We start from the raw sequence: 18893 nt of genomic DNA on the forward strand, positions 1-18893 counted from the left end.
GCCATGGCTTCTCGGTCAGCGCCAAGTCAAACGAACACTGTGTTGGAGGTTTATCTGTAACGCTAGAAGCGCCATTAGGCTGTTTCCCCCTTCCCACACCTTCGTCGCTCTTGCATGTTACGACTGCTTTCTTCGGCCTTTATCTTCCTAGGCGCAAATTCTATGGTATTTGTATGACTGTTAGTACCACTTGTATGTTTGTCGACCTTTAACATTTACGTTATCCTAACTGAAAGTGCCATCACACTTCAAAGGACAATTTCAATAATTTAAATAAATGCAAGGCTTGATAACCTCCGAAAAAGTTTCAGCCCGGCCTTCTCTTCCAATTAACGTCGTGCTCCTTTTTAGGTTTTCCTACAAATTGGCGGAAGGAGACCTACATCTTTATCCGCCGATTCTGAACGGTATCTGCAAAGCATATACATTTTACACTGAGAAACTATTCATGGCAGAAATACAATCAGAGTGTTTGCAAAATCACTGCCGAGGGCCGACTACGCTTAGAAAAGCTGATTTCTAAATGAAACCACTTTTTTCGAAATTTTCGAGGTTGCTTTGACTGGGAGTTGAACCCACAATCTTAGGTGTGGTCGGCGGAGCACGCTGCCAGCACACCACGGCTTGCCTTCAATCAACTAGGATATCATTTCTTACTTCTGAGAGATCGTGTGAAGATTGACTTCAAGAACACTTCGAGGCTATTTTTGAAATCATTTCGTAACCATTTCGACAACAGAATGGAACACTTTCAGAATCACTTCAGGTTTACTTTTGCTTTCATTTCGTGTCAGTTTTCAGCTCAGTTCGGTATGATTTTTGTGAAAGATTCGGGATAGATACTGTATTCCTTTTTAGGCGCGTCCCCACAACAACTTGCTTCAGCTAAGCAGGCTTCTCTTAAAAAAAAATAAATGTAAGGCGCGATAACCTCCGAAGAGATCTAAGGCCGAGCTTCTCTTCCAATTTGCGTCGTGCTCCTCTTGATTTTTCCCTACAAATTGGCCGGACGGGACCTACATGTTTTACGCCGACTCCGAACGGCATCTGCAAGGCAGATGAGTTTTCACTGAGAGCTTTTCATGGCAGAAATACAATCGGAGCGCTTGCCAGACACTGCCGAGGGGCGACCCCGCTTAGAAAAATTTTCTTCTAATTGAAAAATCTTATTTCTAAAATTTTGATGTTGCTTTGCCCGGGAGTTGAACCCAGGGCATACGGTGTGATAGGCGGAGCACGCTACCATCACACCACGGTGGCCGCCAGGCTTCTCTTACTTTCTTATTTTAATTATGTCCGTAAAAGGAGCGGAAACAATCCAAATGCTGAAGATTTACCGAAGTGCTACATACCTAAACTAACTCCGAAGTGATCCTGAAATTTTCCAAAACTAGCATAAAGCTGAGAATTTTTTGATATCACAAAGTCAGCTTAAGAGTCATAAAATTAATATTGATGGCCGACATAAAACTCAACAGTTCATTATATTGATTTGTTTAAAGATTGTAAGAAAGAAAAAAAATAAAAAATAAATGAAAAGTAATTTTCGTAATTTTAAACCGTCTAATTTATATCCCTCAAACACTGCTTTCGCTTTAAAATTTACTTCGCTGCTTCAAATTACCCAAATTAGTTTATTATTCTCTTATTTACTTTTTTAAGCATATTTTTTGAACTCTTGAACTTTTCACGTTTCGCACCTCTTTTTGTTATTGTAAGCATTTGTTTTCACTTCGACCTTTTTATTTATTATATTTTCTTATGTTTTTCATTTGTTTGTTCATTTATAAATTTGCTGTTGTCGCCAGCGTTTAGGTAAATATTTTCTTTTTATGGCAACGCTTTTTGATTGCGTAGTTTTACAATTTATTTTGTTGTTTGATATGAATTCAGCGTTGTTTTCTTTGTTTTCATGTTCAGTTTGTAGAAGCCTAAATTTTGTTCTTTCTTCCTTTGTATAAACTTTTCTGTTTTGAGTTTTTGTGCAAAACATAGTGGTTTGATAGTTTTCTTTTACCATTTTGTTTTTGGTTGGCCGCGATAAAATTTTTTTGGTGCTATGCCTTCCAATTCATATTACGCTTAACACATTTTCCTTGGAGTGGAGAAGAATCTGAAAAATAGTAGAAAAATAACCATTAAAGTTCAAGCATCTATGTATTTGTGTATTTATGGTAAGGGTGAATTTTAATAAGCCTACTTATATAGGTAAATATGTAAATTTAAACTATTAGTTTCAAGACTGTTAGTTTCCTTCACAATTGTGCGCGCTGGAAATTTGAGTTTAAAGCTAATAGCTTGAGTTTAAAGCTAATAGCTTTAAGCTATGCTCCTGCTGCCTTTTTTGTTAGAATTTCATGTGGAATCTGAATTTTGTTGAGAAATTTGATAAATAGCAACAAGTACGCACTCTGCATATACTGAAGGATAAAATGTAAAAATAATTAAGAAGTTTTCAAGGAAAGTTTCTGAATTTCAATTGAAATTTTCTGAACTTCAAATAAAACTTTCTGGGCTGCAATCTTAATTTTCTGACCTACAAGTAAAATTTTTGAATTACAACTCTAATTTTCTGAAATTCAATTGATAATTCTGAATTTCAATTGTGGTTTCTGAACTTCAGTTAAAAGTCCTGAACTTCAATTGTAATTTCTGAACTTCAATTGTGATTTTTGGACTCCAATAGTAAATTCTGAACCTCAATTGTAATTCCTGTACTTCAATTGAAATTTCTGAGCTTCAATTGTAATTTCTGGACTTCAATTGAAAATTCTGAACCTCAATTGTAATCTCTGTACTTCAATTGAAATTTTTGAGCTTCAGTTGTAATTTCTGAACTTCAATTGAAAATTCTGTAGTTCAATTGTGATTTTGACCTTGACCAGTTGAAAATTTTGAATTTCAATTGTAATTCCTGTACTTCAGTTGAAAGTTCTAAACTCAATTGTGATTTCTGAACTTGAGTTGAAAGTCCTGCACTTCAATTGTAATTTCTGAACTTCAATTGAAATTTCTGAATTTCAGTTGAAATTTCTGAACTTCAATTGTAATATCTGAACTTCAATTGAAAACTCCGAAGTTCATTTGTGATTTCTGAACGCAAGTTGAAAGTTCTGGGCTTCAATTGTAATTTCTGAACTTCAGTTGAAAATTCTGAATTTCAATTGTAATTCCTGTATTTCAGTCATATATTTAATACTCCCATATTGCTAATAGAAATGCTCTCAATGTTTTTTGAATTTTAAATCAAAACAAGACAGCCTATAAAATTTTTGTAATTGTAGCAGCATAAGTGTGACAAGAAGAAATTTAAATTTAGGTACATTCGATTATTGAGTACAAAAACAAAAACGTTTAAACAGCAATATATCGGCACTCTGGTGTTTGGGAATGTACCTGGCCTTTTGTAGCAATATAGGAGTATTACATGTATGATTTCAGTTGAAAGTTCTAAAGTTCAATTGTGATTTCTGAAATTGAGTTAAAAGTCCTGAACTTGAATTTTAATTTCTGAGCTTCAATTGAAATTTCTGAGCTTCAATAGTAATTTCTGAACTTCAGTTGAAAATTTTGAATTTCAATTTAATTCCTGTACTTCAATTGTAATTTCTGAACTTCAACTGATAATTTTGAATTCCGGTTATGATTCCCGTACTTGAATTGAAAGTTCTGAACTTCAATTGTTATTTATGAACTTCAATCGAAAATTCTGAATTTTAATTGTAGTTCCTGTACTTCAATTGTAATTTCTGAGCTTCAATTGTAATTTCTGAACTTCAGTCGAAAATTCCAAAGTTCAATTGTGATTTCTGAAATTGAGTTGAAAGCCTTAAACTTCAGTTGTAATTTCTGAACTTCAGTTGAAATTTCTGAGCTTCAATAGTAATTTCTGAACTTCAGTTGAAAAATTTGAATTTCAATTTAATTCCTGTACTTCAATTGTAATTTCTGAACTTCAACTGATAATTTTGAATTCCGGTTATGATTCCCGTACTTAAATTGAAAGTTCTGAACTTCAATTGTTATTTATGAACTTCAATCGAAAATTCTGATTTTCAGCTGTAATTTCTGAACTTCAGTTGAAAGTAATTTTTGAATTTCAATTGAAAATTCTGAGCTTCAATTGTTATTTTTGAACTTCAGTTGAAAATCCGGAAGTTCAATTGTGATTTCTGAACTTCTGTAGAAAATTTTGAATTTCAATTTAATTCCTGTACTTCAATTAAAAGTTCTGAACTCTATTGTAATTTCTGAACTTCAATTAAAAGTTCTTAACTCAATTGTGATTTCAGAACTTCAATCGAAAATTCTGAACTTCAGCTGAAATTTCTGAACTTCAGTTGAAAGTAATTTTTGAATTTCAATTGAAAATTAAGAACTTTAATTGTAATTTTCTGAACTTCAATTGAAAATTCAAGACTACAATTGTGACTTTCTGAACTTCAATTTAAAATTCTGAACTTTCATTAAAAGTTTTATACTTCAATTGAAAAATCTGTGTTTCGGTTGTAATTTCCTGAATTTCTATTGAAAGTTCTTAACCTCCGTTGTAGTTTCTAAACTTCTACTTATCAAAATCCAGTTCGAATTTTTAGGAAATATTTTTTGCAGCTGAAAAGTCGTCTAGGCGTTGTTCCTGCAGTACAAAAAAAAAAGTGTTTCACGCTTAAGAGTTCTTTTTGACATAGTTATGCATTTCCTGTTATTTTTATACCTTTCGTGAAAATGAAATGGTATATTAATTTCGTCACGAAACCCAAAATTGTAAGTCCTTAGCCCTAGTGAGATAACGTACGTCTGTGAGATGTACGTCGTTTTAATTTTGTTCTCAGTCTCCCACAATCGTAAAGAGAGAACATTCTCATTCTCAGTTTTCTCAGCTACCATTACCAGCTTGTCAGTGGGGGTGTTTTTCAGTAGTAACTTTTTTGTTTGCTGAAATATATACGATTGTTTTTTAAAAATACGTTTAAGAAACGTTTCGTTATCTTTTACGTGACTACGTGACATGGCTAATTTTATATGTAATTTTTGCCGAAAATGGTAATTTTACCTAATATTTTTTTAAGTACAACAGTTGATTCATTCAATTGAAATACAAAAATATGTATTTTATTTTTTTGCTATAAACTGAGGTCCTTCGAAAAAAACTGATTTTTGTAGGGACAAGTCCAAGACAAGTCAAACTTAATTTTTAATATATTAAAAAAACAATATTTTCCTTTAAAAAACATTTAAAACAAGTGAATATATATCACATAAATGATAAAAAAAAATGTTATTTTTTTTATATGTTGTTGTTGTTGTTGTAGCGATTAGGTTACTCCACGAATGCTTTGGGGAGTGTTATCGATGTGATGGTCCTTTGTCGGATACAGATCCGATACGCTCCGGTAACACAGCACCATTAAGGTGCTGGCCCGACCATCTCAGGAACGATTTATATGGCCATATTGAACCTTCAGGCCATCCCTCCCTCCCCACCCCCAAGTTCCATGAGGAGCTTGGGGTCGCCAGAGCCTCATCTGTTAGTGAAACGGGATTCGCCGCTCGAAGGTGAGGTTGACAATTGGGTTGGAGAAGCTATATGTTGCGCTACACAACCCGTTGAATCCCAGTTTTTTTATATCTTTAGGGTCATTAGACTTCAACACGTCTCTCAGACGTACGTTATCTTTCTAGGGTAAAAAAATAACGTTATCTTTCTAGGGTTAAAGGAAAATAGATAGACCCACCATTAATTATACCGAAATAATCAGGATGAAGAGCTCAGTTGATTTAGCCATGTCCGTCTGTCCGTCTGTCTGTTTGTATGCAAACTAGTCCCTCAATTTTTAAGATAATTTGATAAAATTTGGTGAGCGGGTGTATTTGGGTGCCCGATTAGACATTTGTCGGAACCGGCCGGATCGTACCACTATAGCATTGTCCTCCATACAACCGATTTTTCAGAAAAAGAGGATTTTTGTCATATCTTCCTCAATTTAACAGATTGAAGCTTCAAACTTCACCATATACTTTCGTATATTGTACGTATTGCTATCTGAAAAAATTCATGAGATCGGTCGTATATTTCATATTTCATATTTCTTTATTCGGTCTATGATTTACAAAAATCTTACAGACTATATTAAACATTATTAAACATAAGGTTTATTTACAGTAAACTTAATTTAAAATGGAAAATAACATATTTTTAAAACTTCGACGAGATATCGCAAAATCAATACAATATTTATTATTGATTGAGTTAATAGCAATTAGAGCGTGAGTGATCGGGCCATTAAGTGCGTAATTAGATCTAAACTGGTCAATTACAAACATATTATATTGGCGCAAAGTCCGTGATGGAACATAAAGATTCAAAGACTCTAACAGTATCGGGCAATCAATATTGCCATTGGAAATATCATAAATAAACATTATAGATGTAATTAATCTTCAACTTTCTATATTATGGAACCATACTCAAGCCTTGACCGCACAAAGGCATTATATAATAGTTTTTTAGTATATGGGTCCTTAAACTCGGATCCATTTCTTTTAATAAAGGCCAGTAAGGAATATGCTTTGGGGATAATAAAATTTAAGTGCTCGGTGAATGTAAAAGACGAATCAAATACAACACCTAAATCCCGAATTTTATTCAACCTAAGTAACGGCTTATTAGAGACATAGTAAGACGAAATCAATTTATTACATAATTTGGAATAAGTTATGTAATAACATTTGTTGGCATTCAGCGCAAGCTTATTTTTACAGCACCACTCATTAAAATTATTTAACTCAGATTTTAGTATGAGAGTATCAGACTCGTTCTTGATTCTGAAAAAAATTTTCAAATCATCAGCGTAAAGGAGATAATTGCATTGCTTGAAACAAGCACTTACATCATTGATAAAGAGAATAAAGAAAAGTGGGCCAAGGATACTACCTTGGGGCACACCTGAGGTTGCTACATAAGGCGATGACTTTACGTTGTCAATAACAACAAAATTTATCCTATTGGATAAGTATGAATAAATCCATTGTAAAAATGTTGAGTGGAAACCCATTTTTCGCAATTTAGCCAAGAGAGCTTTGTGCGAAACTCTGTCAAAAGCTTTGGATATGTCCGTATATATGCAGTCAACTTGACAACCATGAGTAAAAGACGAGATGCAGTAATTCGAAAAAACGACCAGATTAGTTACTGTTGAACGCCCCGGAACAAAGCCATGCTGACATGGGCAAATATATAGTATATATCCCCCACAACCGATTGTTCAGATAAGATACGTTTCGTAATTACTGCCCTATTTTAAGAGCTAGAGGCTTCAAATTTCACCGAATGCTTACGGGTATAGCATATATTGATGTCTGAAAAAATCATAGAGATCGGAGATATATATAATATATATATGGTGGTATATATAGTATATATATATAGTATATATATATTTTTTTGCGATTTCGGCCTCATTTTAACAGCTATAAGCTTCAAATTTTACCAAATGCTTACGTGTATAGCATATATTGATGTCTGAAAAAATCTTTGAGATCGGTGGTATATATATTATATACTTCATATAAACTGTCATTTTTGCCCCTTTTTTACGGCTAGAAGCTTCAAAATTCACCAAATTTCATCAAATGGTTACGTTTACGTCATATATTTTTGAAAGAAGTGATTCGTAGTCATAGTTTTTACATGCAGACAACAAAAACCGTGAAGCTTTACATCCTCACACAAAGTACCTACCTGTTTCTTATTTTATATTTATCTTATAAATCGTTTAGGTATGTACATCTATTCACTATATATTTCTTATCTTATACATCCGATTATTTGGAGATTGCGTACGGGATAAGATTATCGTTCAGCCCCATTCATGAAAGGTATGAAGTCTTCGGCACAGCCGAGGACAGACGGGACTGTCTTACTTACTTAACGAAAATCTTCATTCCTATTGCATACATACTTGTGAAAAGGCATTTTTCGCTTAAAAGTTTAATTCATAGGTAGGTAGAAAATTCCTACTACACGGTGGTTAGACCCAATAATTTTATGAGAATGTTCTCTTTGAGTGCGTAGTTTGAATGTTTGATTCACAGCGAACAAATAGACAAATTGCTTAGTTTATTGTAATTTTTAATATATGAGGAGTAAGTCAACAATCTTTTTGACGCAGAACGAAAGCAAATATTTCAAAGTGTGGTTAGCAATAAGAAATATTTCCATCGAGTAATTCGCTTTTGATTTATAACTGCATAAACAACTATTTTATTGTTATGTTTCACATTTTCACAAAATTCCACGCGAATTTTATAAAATTCCTAACATTGCATTGAAAATAACAAATTAACCATCCCAAAAACCTTTTTCAAATCGAAGTTATTAAATTATAAATTTAACGACTTTATTTTAAGTATAAGATATTTGGATATCGAAATTTTTAGCAAGCTTTTGAGGACTGTTGGCGGAAGCAGGTCTTATTCAAGTCCTTTACCACGTCGGTTCAGATATGAAGTGCAGAATTACGATTTTTGGTCACATCGCATGATATAATTCTTACATTTTCATTATGAAAGCTCTTGGAAAGATTTAAGCCCCCATTACTGATACTTAGCATAGACTTGACTTGACTTGGCGTAAACTTGGCAACTTAGCTACGATTATACTCCACTTGGCGCATAAAATCTGGCATCATAATCAGGGTTGAAATTTATTTTTAAATAAATGTCAATTTGTATGAAAAAATGTCAAAATGAAATGGAAACAAACAAATGGCATCTCAAAATGTAAACGTCACTTAGAACTTACATAGAAAATCAAAATTCAACAGACTTCTAAGTCAAGTTAAGTTTTGAGTAATCAGTAACGTGCAATGTTCATTTAACAGAACTGTAAGTGACAGTTCGCAAGCCAAGTCAAGTCTATGCTAAGTATCAGTAATGGAGCCTTTACGGACACACCTTTTTTCGATGACCTGGTTTCGTAGGAATCTGCAACGCTGTCGATTGCTGGCTTTGAAGGAATATCAGTCAGCCGCCTGTAGGAATCCGGCCCTTGATGGAATTATTCTTGCGCAACTTAAAATTTTATCATCGACTACAATGTCTATTTAAGGGCAGGGCAACGGATACGGCTCTCTATCGATTGTAAAGCATAGAGGTCCCAAGAGAATAAATAGTTAGCTCGTGGCGCCTTTCTTGATATTGATAGAGCGTTTATTAATGTCCTTAATGTTGGCTTAAGAGTTGATTACTGCACTTCAGTGCAACAAAATTGTAGCAGCGGAGAGCGGAAGTGATGCTATCGAAAGGAAGATGTGTAGAGGCACAAAATTGTCTTCGAGAGCCATTGTGGACTAGAAAGGCGTCAGTTGCTTTGTACTGCTGCAGGGGCCCATCGGTACAGCTGAGGACTCTGGGGCCAAGGGTAATAAACTGGCTTTAAGAAAAAGTTGCTAAGCCGATTTTACTCTAGGGGGTAATGCGATGGTGAGATGAGCCTAACACAGCTAGTATTAACGAAATTTTTTTGTCAGTGCAACGTTCAACACTGGTTGGTATCAGCGGATTCAACGGCTATTGCACCGTAATTCCTTCGCAACTTACAGCGTATTCAACCTAAACGTTAACTTTTCATAACAGTTTCCGGGAGTCTGATTACAGTCTTTGCTGTATATAGAGGTTTTCCTGAACGCTTGGTGTCAGCTTGGCGGAGCTAGAAGTGTTTACAAGAGCCCATCTTTTTTTGTACAATGACTAAAATTTGTTAAATTTATTTCAGTTTTAAAATTTATTGACTTCATTACTTCGTACTAGTTACTAGTTACTTTTTTGAGGTTTATTTTTAAAATATCTGTAAGGGATATGTCCGGTTAATATAAATTAATAAATATTGATGTCTATTGCATGTTAATAGGGGTCTTCCAATTTACCATCAGGCATTAATATCTCGGACGTATACGACACTCCGCTGAAAATTTCCGAGTTAGATGTGTGCCTTATTCATAGCTTTATCGTTACCACGCTTCGTTAAATAACTGGAGACCAATCCCACAGCCAGAATACGTGGCAACGCAGTATACCAAAAAAGTGTCTAAGTATACTATCCTTCAAATAGACAGCTACAATCCAACCTAAATCAACTGAGCCTTACTTTTCTCCTCATCGAGATGCTTTGTCATGAGTTTTCACTTCATTGTTCGAAGGTATTCCAGAAACTTGCCTTTACTGCAATACAGTGATAAGGTGGGGTCGTGCTTAAAAAACCAAACACCCAAAGTAACACTTAAACCATGTCCAACTACAAGTTAATATGTTTTTACAGAAGCATGCAAGTAACACTTGTACATAAATACTTTTAAATTCTCAAAAGACCGAAATTTGAAATGAAGCATCAAATAGTTTTAAATACTAGAACGTCTCAACAAATACATAAATAATGTAGTCCGATTGCTCAAAACAAAGTGCGGTTAGCAACTTGGACGATATTCAAACATGCATATACATATATTAACATACAACTACATAACCCCCAAAAAAATTGTTAAATTTACATTTGTTGATTTTATTTTATTTGGTCAAACCGGTATTTGAAATTAATTTAAAAGTTTTGTTATATTTTTCACGAATTTGTTTTACTGACAAAATTCACAGAACAGCACCACAGCAAAACTAAAAAAAAAAAATTTTAACTTTACTGTTAATTCCCTGCCTACCACACCGAGTGTACTCGGTTCAATTTCCTTGCGAAGTAGCGTCAAAAATTTAAAAACAAGTGTTTTCAATTAGAAAAAAGATTTTCTAATCGGTGTCACTTCTGGGAAGTGATTTGGCAAACATTCCGAGTGTATTTCTGCTATGAAAATATTCTCATTGAAAATATTCCTGCTTTGCAGATGCTGTTCGGAGTCGGCATAAAACATGTATGTTCTGTCCCGCCAATTTTTAGGGAAAATAAAAAGGAGCACGAAGCAATTTGGAAGAGTAGCTCGGTCTAAATCTTCTTTTAAAGTTTTGGTAGTGAATCAAAAGCGAGAAGAAATAAGGCAAATTTGGACAGTTAGTGCCAATGCGATATTGACCAAATGGTTCAACAACATAGGTTATTTTGTCGCGGCGTCCATGAAACTTTCCACGATTGCACGTGGAGGCATCAAGGTATGCTATGAATGCACGCAGTATTTTTGTCTATCCCTCGGCAAAAAAAAGATTAGTATTGGATGAATCGGAGATTAGTGGCATATGTGTAAACGATTATAACTAGTTAAGATCTCTTTAAAGGAGTTGTTGTGTTTCGTTTTATTTGAGCATGTCCTATGGAGAGACCAATTGTACTTATATAAGTCACACGCACAGCTGGATGGGTCACTTTTTCACTCTCCTTTATACCCTTACTGCTCTTTGACGTGTCCCCTTTGTATCCTTTCTGGCTTTGTCGGACAGATCCTCTTCGTATCCGTATGGATACTGTCAGACAGATCCTCTTTGTACCCCTGTGGATACTGTTTGACCAGTCCCCTTCGTATCCCTTTGGGCTTTGTCGGACAGATGCTCTTCGTATCCCTACGGATACTGTTAGACAGAAACTTTTTCTATCCCTATGGATACTGTTGGATAGGGCCTTTGCCTTCGTTGACTGATACTATCGTAAAGTTCCTTTTTCTACCAGTACGGGAATTCGCATGGATGTCGTGCTTATTTTAAGCTCTGATACAAAATTTGAATTCCTCTTTTTTATTGGCATTGTAGAAAAGTAAAAGAAAAACAGATTCTACGATAAGGGAGCATAGGACACTAGTATTTTATGGAGCTCGTCGTTTTTCTTCAAATTATATCGTTTTAATACTATTAAACTTCTTTTTTCCATTTAGGCGCAGTTTTTTTATTTTTTCTCAGAATTAGTTATATAAATTTCAAACTAAATAATCCTAACTGTACCAAAAGACGACTGGAGGGGAACAATTATAAACCAGTTAAGACAAAAACAAGATCAATGGCAGACCCTTCTCTTTGGGGATCAATAGCACGACTTTTTGAAATGTAGATATGTCCTACATATTGATTTACTTGGTTAAAAATCGTTTAAGCGATTTTGTCAGCTAAAAAATTCGCGACGGTCACCTTCCGAATAAATGGTCTCTTTTCTTTGCTTGCATAGGTGTGCTTCTATACGACTGCCGTCTAACTGGAGCACCTATATCAATTCGCAGAACCAGGACTTGTATATGCAGCCGCGGGGTATTGATTCGTTCAGCTATGCGAATGTCTGGGTAAACTTCATACATCTAATCGATGAATGATACTTACTTCCTATTTAATTTATGTTCGCATTTGAGTGAAAGCAAATGATCACTTCCCCTTACCTCTGAGAGGCAGACGCCGGAAATGAAGGGAAACATGTACTCCTCCTCCTTCCTTCTGTTCCTCATAGCTTCAGTAAAAGGTGCGGCATATTTTAAGCTAAGATACATTTGCAAAATGCCTCTTTATTATTCCCGTAAGTACAATGCGTTTTCGGGTCGAGAAAGCCCCTATTGACAGCCTGAAGCCCTTAAGTGAGATTTTGGTACAGCAACTCGCGAACTAACCAATGAAACATTATTTTAAATTAATGATATAAATTTGAGAGTTAGTGAGAAAATTTTGTTCAATCTAAGCTTCCCAGGCTCAATTTCTATGAGTTTCAAAAGGATATGGCATTTCGTCTTGTAAGGGCCACCGACTGCCATAAACCAAGTTCTTTGACTCCAGATGCTAATATTTATGCTAACTCTCGCCAAGCCAGTGTTAAGGGATACGTCCCGTAGAAACCAGGAGCACCCTGGCTATATCTGGAGTGTATATCTCCTTAGTTAGCAAATAAAAAAATGAAATATAGACTAGATAATTGCATGTCCCACCTCTAGGACGTCTTATCAAACTCGATGTGACCGTTCAGGTATCAAACAGAATGCTAGGAGATTCCTACCGGGAGTTTACATATGTAGTAATCTGGTTACTCTCTCAGTGCATTCTTCAATATTCCTCAATGGATTTGCCAAAAGTGGTCGCACTGATTTTTTTCGCATCAAGTGTTCTTAACTGAAAAAAAAATAAATAAATTTACTTCAAATTAAAGACAAATTTCAAATAAAAAAAAAAACACTGGCATACCCTATCTTTCTCATACCCTTTTCCTCCTCTTTAATACTTTTTATTCTCCTCCATTTCTTATTCTCAGTCCCAGTTCCAAAGGAGTGCTTGTATTTTTGAAAGCTGCTTCATAAAAATAAAAACAAAAAATTGTGTTTAAAAAAATTTAAGAGAATAAAAACCACCCTTAACATTTTGTGGTATGAAAAATAAATGAAATCCGATTCTCACAGGTTCTTAACATGGCCAAAAAATTTCATGAGAATCTGTCAGGCCGTTTCGAAGGAACTCAAGATTAGGAGTAAGATTAGAAATACTTAATCATTAAATTGAAATTTCCTTTAATTTTAAGAAAATTTGTTTAGGAAGTGTTTTTTTTTTCATCTTGGGTGAGTGTTTTTTCTTAGTGTATTAGATCAGGTAGCGTTGCCGACATACTCCTTATATGTAGCCTAAAACCGCTTATGCAATTTTTTGCTGGGTAGCCAAATTCAAACAAGGATAAATAAATAAATAAATCAAGCACCATCAGCTGTATGCAACCACAAGACATTTTAAATAAATAGAAATGACAGCACAATTTCGTTAGAATATTTATTGAGAATTCCTTTTACTTATCTCCATAGTTAAATACATTTTAGGGTTGGAGTTATGGGGTTGCGTATGCCTAAAGAGATTTACCCAATACACCACACTGGACAGCAAAAAAAGTTTTTATACTCAGTTGAGCAGAGCTCACAGAGCATATTAACTTTGATTGGATAACGGTTGGTTGTACAGGTATAAAGGAATCGAGACAGATATAGGCTTTCGATATATCAAAATCATCAGTATCGAACAAAAATTTGATTGAGCCAGGTCCGTCCGCCCGTCGGTTCGTTAACACGATAACTTGAGTATATTTTGAGGCATCTTGATGAAATTTGGTATGTGGGTTCTTGGGCACTCGTCTCAGATCGCTATTTAAAATGAATCATATCGGACTATAACCACGACCACTTTTTGAATATCGAAAATTTCGAAAAACGGAAAAAGTGCGATAATTCATTACCAAAGACGGATAAAGCGATGAAACTTGGTAGGTGAGTTGAACTTATGCCACAGAATAGAAAATTAGTAAACTATTGGACAATGGGCGTGGCACCGCCCACATTTAAAAGAAGGTAATTTAAAAGTTTTGCAAGCTGTAATTTGGCAGTCGTTGAAGATATCATGATGAAATTGGGAAGGGACGGTACTCCTATTACTATATGTATGCTTAATAAAAATTAGCAAAATCAGAGAACGACCACGTACACTTAAAAAAAAAATATATTTAAAGTCAAAACTTAACAAAGATTTAATATTTTTACAGTAAGTAAGTAATAAGTAAATTAAGTCAAAATTCGACTACAGTAATGATATGGTACAATAAAATACTAAATAAAAGAAAATTTCAAAATGGGCGTGGCTCCGCCCTTTTTTATTTAATTTGTCTAGGATATTTTAATGCCATAAATTGAACAAAAATTTACCAATCTTTGTGAATTTGGTAGGGGCTTAGGTTCTAGGACGATAACTGTTTTCTGTGAAGGGCGAAATCTGTTGAAGCCACGCCCAGTTTTTATACACAGTCGACCGTCTGTCCTACCGCTCGGCAACTTAAGCAAAAATCGATATATCTTTACTAAACTCAATTCACCTATTTATCTGAACTCACTTTGTATTGGTGTAAAAAACGGCCGAAATCTTACTATGACCACGCCCACTTTTTCGATATAGAAAGTTACGAAAAATTAAAAAAATGCCATAATTCTATACCAAATACGAAAAAAGGGATGAAACATGGTAATTGGATTAGTTTATGACGCAAAATATAACTTTAGAAAAAAACTTTGCAAAATCACACCATATTAAGTAGAGGAAAATGAAAAAGTTCCGCAGGGCGAAATCAAAAGCCCTTGGAATCTTTGGCAGGAATACTGTTCGTGGTATTACATATATAAATAAATTAGCGGTACCCGACAGATGATTTTCTGGGTCACCCTTGTCCACATTTTGGTCAATATCTCGAAAACGCCTTCACATGTACAACTACCACCACTCCCATTTAAAATACTCATTAACACCTTTCATTTAATACCCATATTGTACAAACAAATTCCAGAGTCACCTCTGGTCCACCTTTATGGCGATATCCCTAAATGGCGTCCACCCATAGAACTATAGCCTACTCCCTCTTAAAATACTCTATAGTACCTTCCATTTGATACACATGTCATACAAACACATTCCAGGGTTACCCTAGGTTCATTTTCCTACATGGCGATTTTCCCTTATTTTGTCTCCATAGCTCTCAGCTAAGAACGTAATGTTCAGTTACACCCGAACTTAGCCTTCCTTACTTGTTTTTTTTTTAATCTTTTTTTTTATGTGCATTTAATTATTTACTTTGTTAGCGGCGAAAACTTTTGAAATTATGACTTATACTTACATATATGTAGTTATAAAAAATTAAGTTAAATTCAAATAGGATTAACATAAATAAAAACTTGCGAATGATTCTAGGTTCTGGTAAAATTAGCATTATATACCTAGTTTTTATCTTCGAATTCTTGCGAAATATACTTCAAACTGTAGGTTTTTAGTCAGGTATACACAAATTGCGTACATCCAATTTACCCTCAAAATCTGAAGTTAGGGTCCAAAAACCCTGCTGCATGGGTTAATTTATATATTGGCCTCTAACTCCAAACAGCAATATAAGACTGAAGGCCTAAAGAAGTTGCTTGTGTGCTACAATGTCTGAATTGAAGGTCCCTGCAAAGTTAGTAAGACCTGGAAAATGACGTTAAGCAAAACCATCAGCTCCGTTAGGAAAAGGAATGACCACTCCGAGCCATCTCGAAACCAAACGAGGCTTCAGCCAAGGCGACCCCCTTTCGTGTGATTATTATGGAAAAGATAGTTGTAGCAGCAGAACCGAACCGTGATGGTACAATAATGAGAACCTAAAATTACTGTCGTATGCTGATGATATTGATAATATTGGCCTGACTTCCCCGTATTAGATAAAAAAGCAAAAGAGTATTTCTTGCTATTAATGAGAACAAAACGAAGTACTAGCTTCATCCAAGAACGAATCGGTGCATTCGCGCCTTGGCAGCTACGTCAATGTTGAGGGATATACATTTGATACTAAGAAGGATTTCGTGTATTTGGGAACCAGCATTAACAACAAAAATAATGTCGGCTTAGAAATCAAAAGTAAAATAAATCTTGCAAACGAGTGCTACTTTTGGCTGAGTAGACAGTTGAAAAGTAAAGTCCTCTTTCGACGTACAAATATCACGCTGTAAAAGTCCCTCATCATACCTGTCATTAATTGCTCGGAATCATGGAGGGTGTCGAGAGAAGATGAGATGGCTCTTGGAGTGTTCGAGAGAAAAGTTCTCCGGAAGATTTATGGTCCTGTCCGTCATGCCAACGGCGAGTTTCAAATGACACGTAGTCACGAGCTTTTTGAGTTTTAGGAAGATATGATGATAGTACAGCGAAAAACCCCAATAGCTTCGCTGGTAAGGTTAGATTATGCGCTCCGGCCAAGAAAGTATTTCAGTCGACGCCGCAGTTTGAAAGAAGAGGAAGGGGTAGATTTCTACTTAGTTGTGAGGGGCAGGTAGAGGAAGATTTGATCTTCCTTGGTGCTCCCAATTGGTATCAGTTATCACGAAACAGAGATAACTGGCACGACTTCTTACGAACAGGCCAAAATCGCTTAAGCGGTTGAGCGCCAATTAATGATGCCGATATCTCCGATCACTTATACATTATCAAAGGCAGGCTCAGAAACGTTTTTTTTTTTAATGTTCTCTTTTTATGTGTTAAACACTAAGTTAAAAATTGTGATTAAATATTATTGGTACCTATATCCAGATTTTGACGGTATGGATGAAAATCTGAGCCTCCAATCGGCAATTTGCAAATACTTTTTTATATGAAATTGTGTGAGATATTTGTCTAGCATTACTAGGGTACGGAAACTTAAAAGTGTTATTCGTTAGTCTTGCGGTGAGATCAATTGCCTTCTGTATGAGTCTAAAGAAAAAGTGCCTCCAGGCAATTTGACTGGTTGGTGTCAAAACTTGAGGCAGGTATTTTGCTACTATATCAATGAAGTGGTAAATTAGATGAGTCATTGCATTATGTGTCGTGGCTCTTACATGATATCGTCCCATTCATTCGTATTCATTAGGTTAATGGCCGTAATATGGCTGTTGCTCTTCCGACTTATATGAGGGCAAACGCCTTAATATGCCATAAATTTATAAGCAGTTTGTGACAAACGATGACAATGATTGTCGAGCTACCTAGATCTGGACAATGTGGTCGAATCACAATATCGCCTGCACTGCACAGTTGTAGGTTACGAACCTAAGTCCTTGGGAGCGCACGTGGAACTTGCATGCATTTAAACCTTGATAAAAGGAAGCATAGGCGAACGGGCTCTCTTCCTATCCTAACTTCCATATCTCCAGTTTCAGGAGTATGCGATGAAAAATGTCACTTGGTTCCATATCCCAATGGCACTGATATATAAAATGATCCCATCCTCGTTTTCTTTCCTTGGACTATACCTTTAAGTCGTTTTTGTTTAGAGTTATAATCTGATGTATGACTTTGAAGGAAAGATTTATTAAGAATCTGCGTAAAATCGTATACACTCAAAACTTGCACTTTATTGCAGGTTTTGCATTTGCTACTCCAGGGTAGCAATAGCTACGAAAAATATGCTCTGCTTCTGCTCCGCCTCTGAACATGAACAGAGCATAGATAAGAGCCGTAGCATATAAAAGTGATAACATTTCTTAGGCTCAGCTGTGGCTATGCCGTGCTTTGGAGCGGAGAAAATAGCACAATAAAAGCTCCGAAAAATATAGGGAGCTGCTCCTAATGCGTTAAGCGAAACTAGGTATAATTAGAATGATGATTTGCTAATGGCAAAACAACCACAAAGAGGGTCTAAAATTGCATGGAATGTAAGAGGTCAGCGAGAATTACTTAATCAATACTTAAATATTTAATAATGTACAAATTGCTGACTATCTATATATATATAAATGCTAATGTATGTATGTTGTTACGTAATGGCGCCTAAACTACACAACGGAATAATGAAAAAATTCGCATGCTTATGTACTTTCCCACACGAAAGTCCCTAGGCATACCTTTATCTCGTTAGGTGGGTAGGGTCTTGAGATATAGACCTAAACATGGATTCGGATGGAAGTAGAATGTGTTTGCACAATATGAGTATCAACTGGAAGCTTTTGATGAGAGCTTTAAAGTGAAATTATTTTTATTCTGATATTCGGTTTAGTTCCATCGACCTGTCAAAAGGGATAAATATGCATGCGAAGCCGAAATAAAGACTTGTATTGTTAATCCCTAAATATATATGGACATACATCCGAAATGAATTGTCCGAGTTTGAACGCAATTAGGGCAGAACAGCGACTGCCGGGTCTGCTAGTTTATTATAAAACGCCAAAAATATTCTAACTTAGTTTGGTTGTATAAAAATTTAATATAACACACCTGCTGTGTGATATGATGTAAAAGTTCTACTTTCAACCACTTTGAAATTCTTTCAATTGCAAACAAACTTTATGGCTCCAGCGTGGTGAGATTCCAGCAAATTCCTATACTTATTAACCAGCTGAAATCCGAGAAATCGCCAGCGCTTTTGCGAAACAAAGTTTAATAGCAAAGATTGTGTAACTTAAGAA

At 35.2% G+C, this 18893-nt stretch overlaps 1 protein-coding gene across 12 annotated transcripts in view; it reads right to left on the minus strand.

The window, feature by feature from the left end:
- LOC137248932 (probable G-protein coupled receptor B0563.6) overlaps nucleotides 1–18893 on the minus strand; it is a 232513-nt gene that overhangs the window by 159392 nt on the left and 54228 nt on the right. For 5 of the 12 annotated variants that reach the window (XM_067779925.1, XM_067779919.1, XM_067779918.1 and 2 more), the window contains one exon: nucleotides 1353–2113. The gene's annotated coding sequence lies outside the window, so the exon portion shown is untranslated. The remainder of the gene's footprint in view (nucleotides 1–1352; nucleotides 2114–18893) is intronic. The other 7 variants (XM_067779927.1, XM_067779923.1, XM_067779922.1 and 4 more) reach the window with 4 other exon arrangements.

Source organism: Eurosta solidaginis, chromosome 4 (assembly GCF_040869045.1).
Source record: "Eurosta solidaginis isolate ZX-2024a chromosome 4, ASM4086904v1, whole genome shotgun sequence".
Lineage (NCBI taxonomy): Eukaryota > Metazoa > Arthropoda > Insecta > Diptera > Tephritidae > Eurosta > Eurosta solidaginis.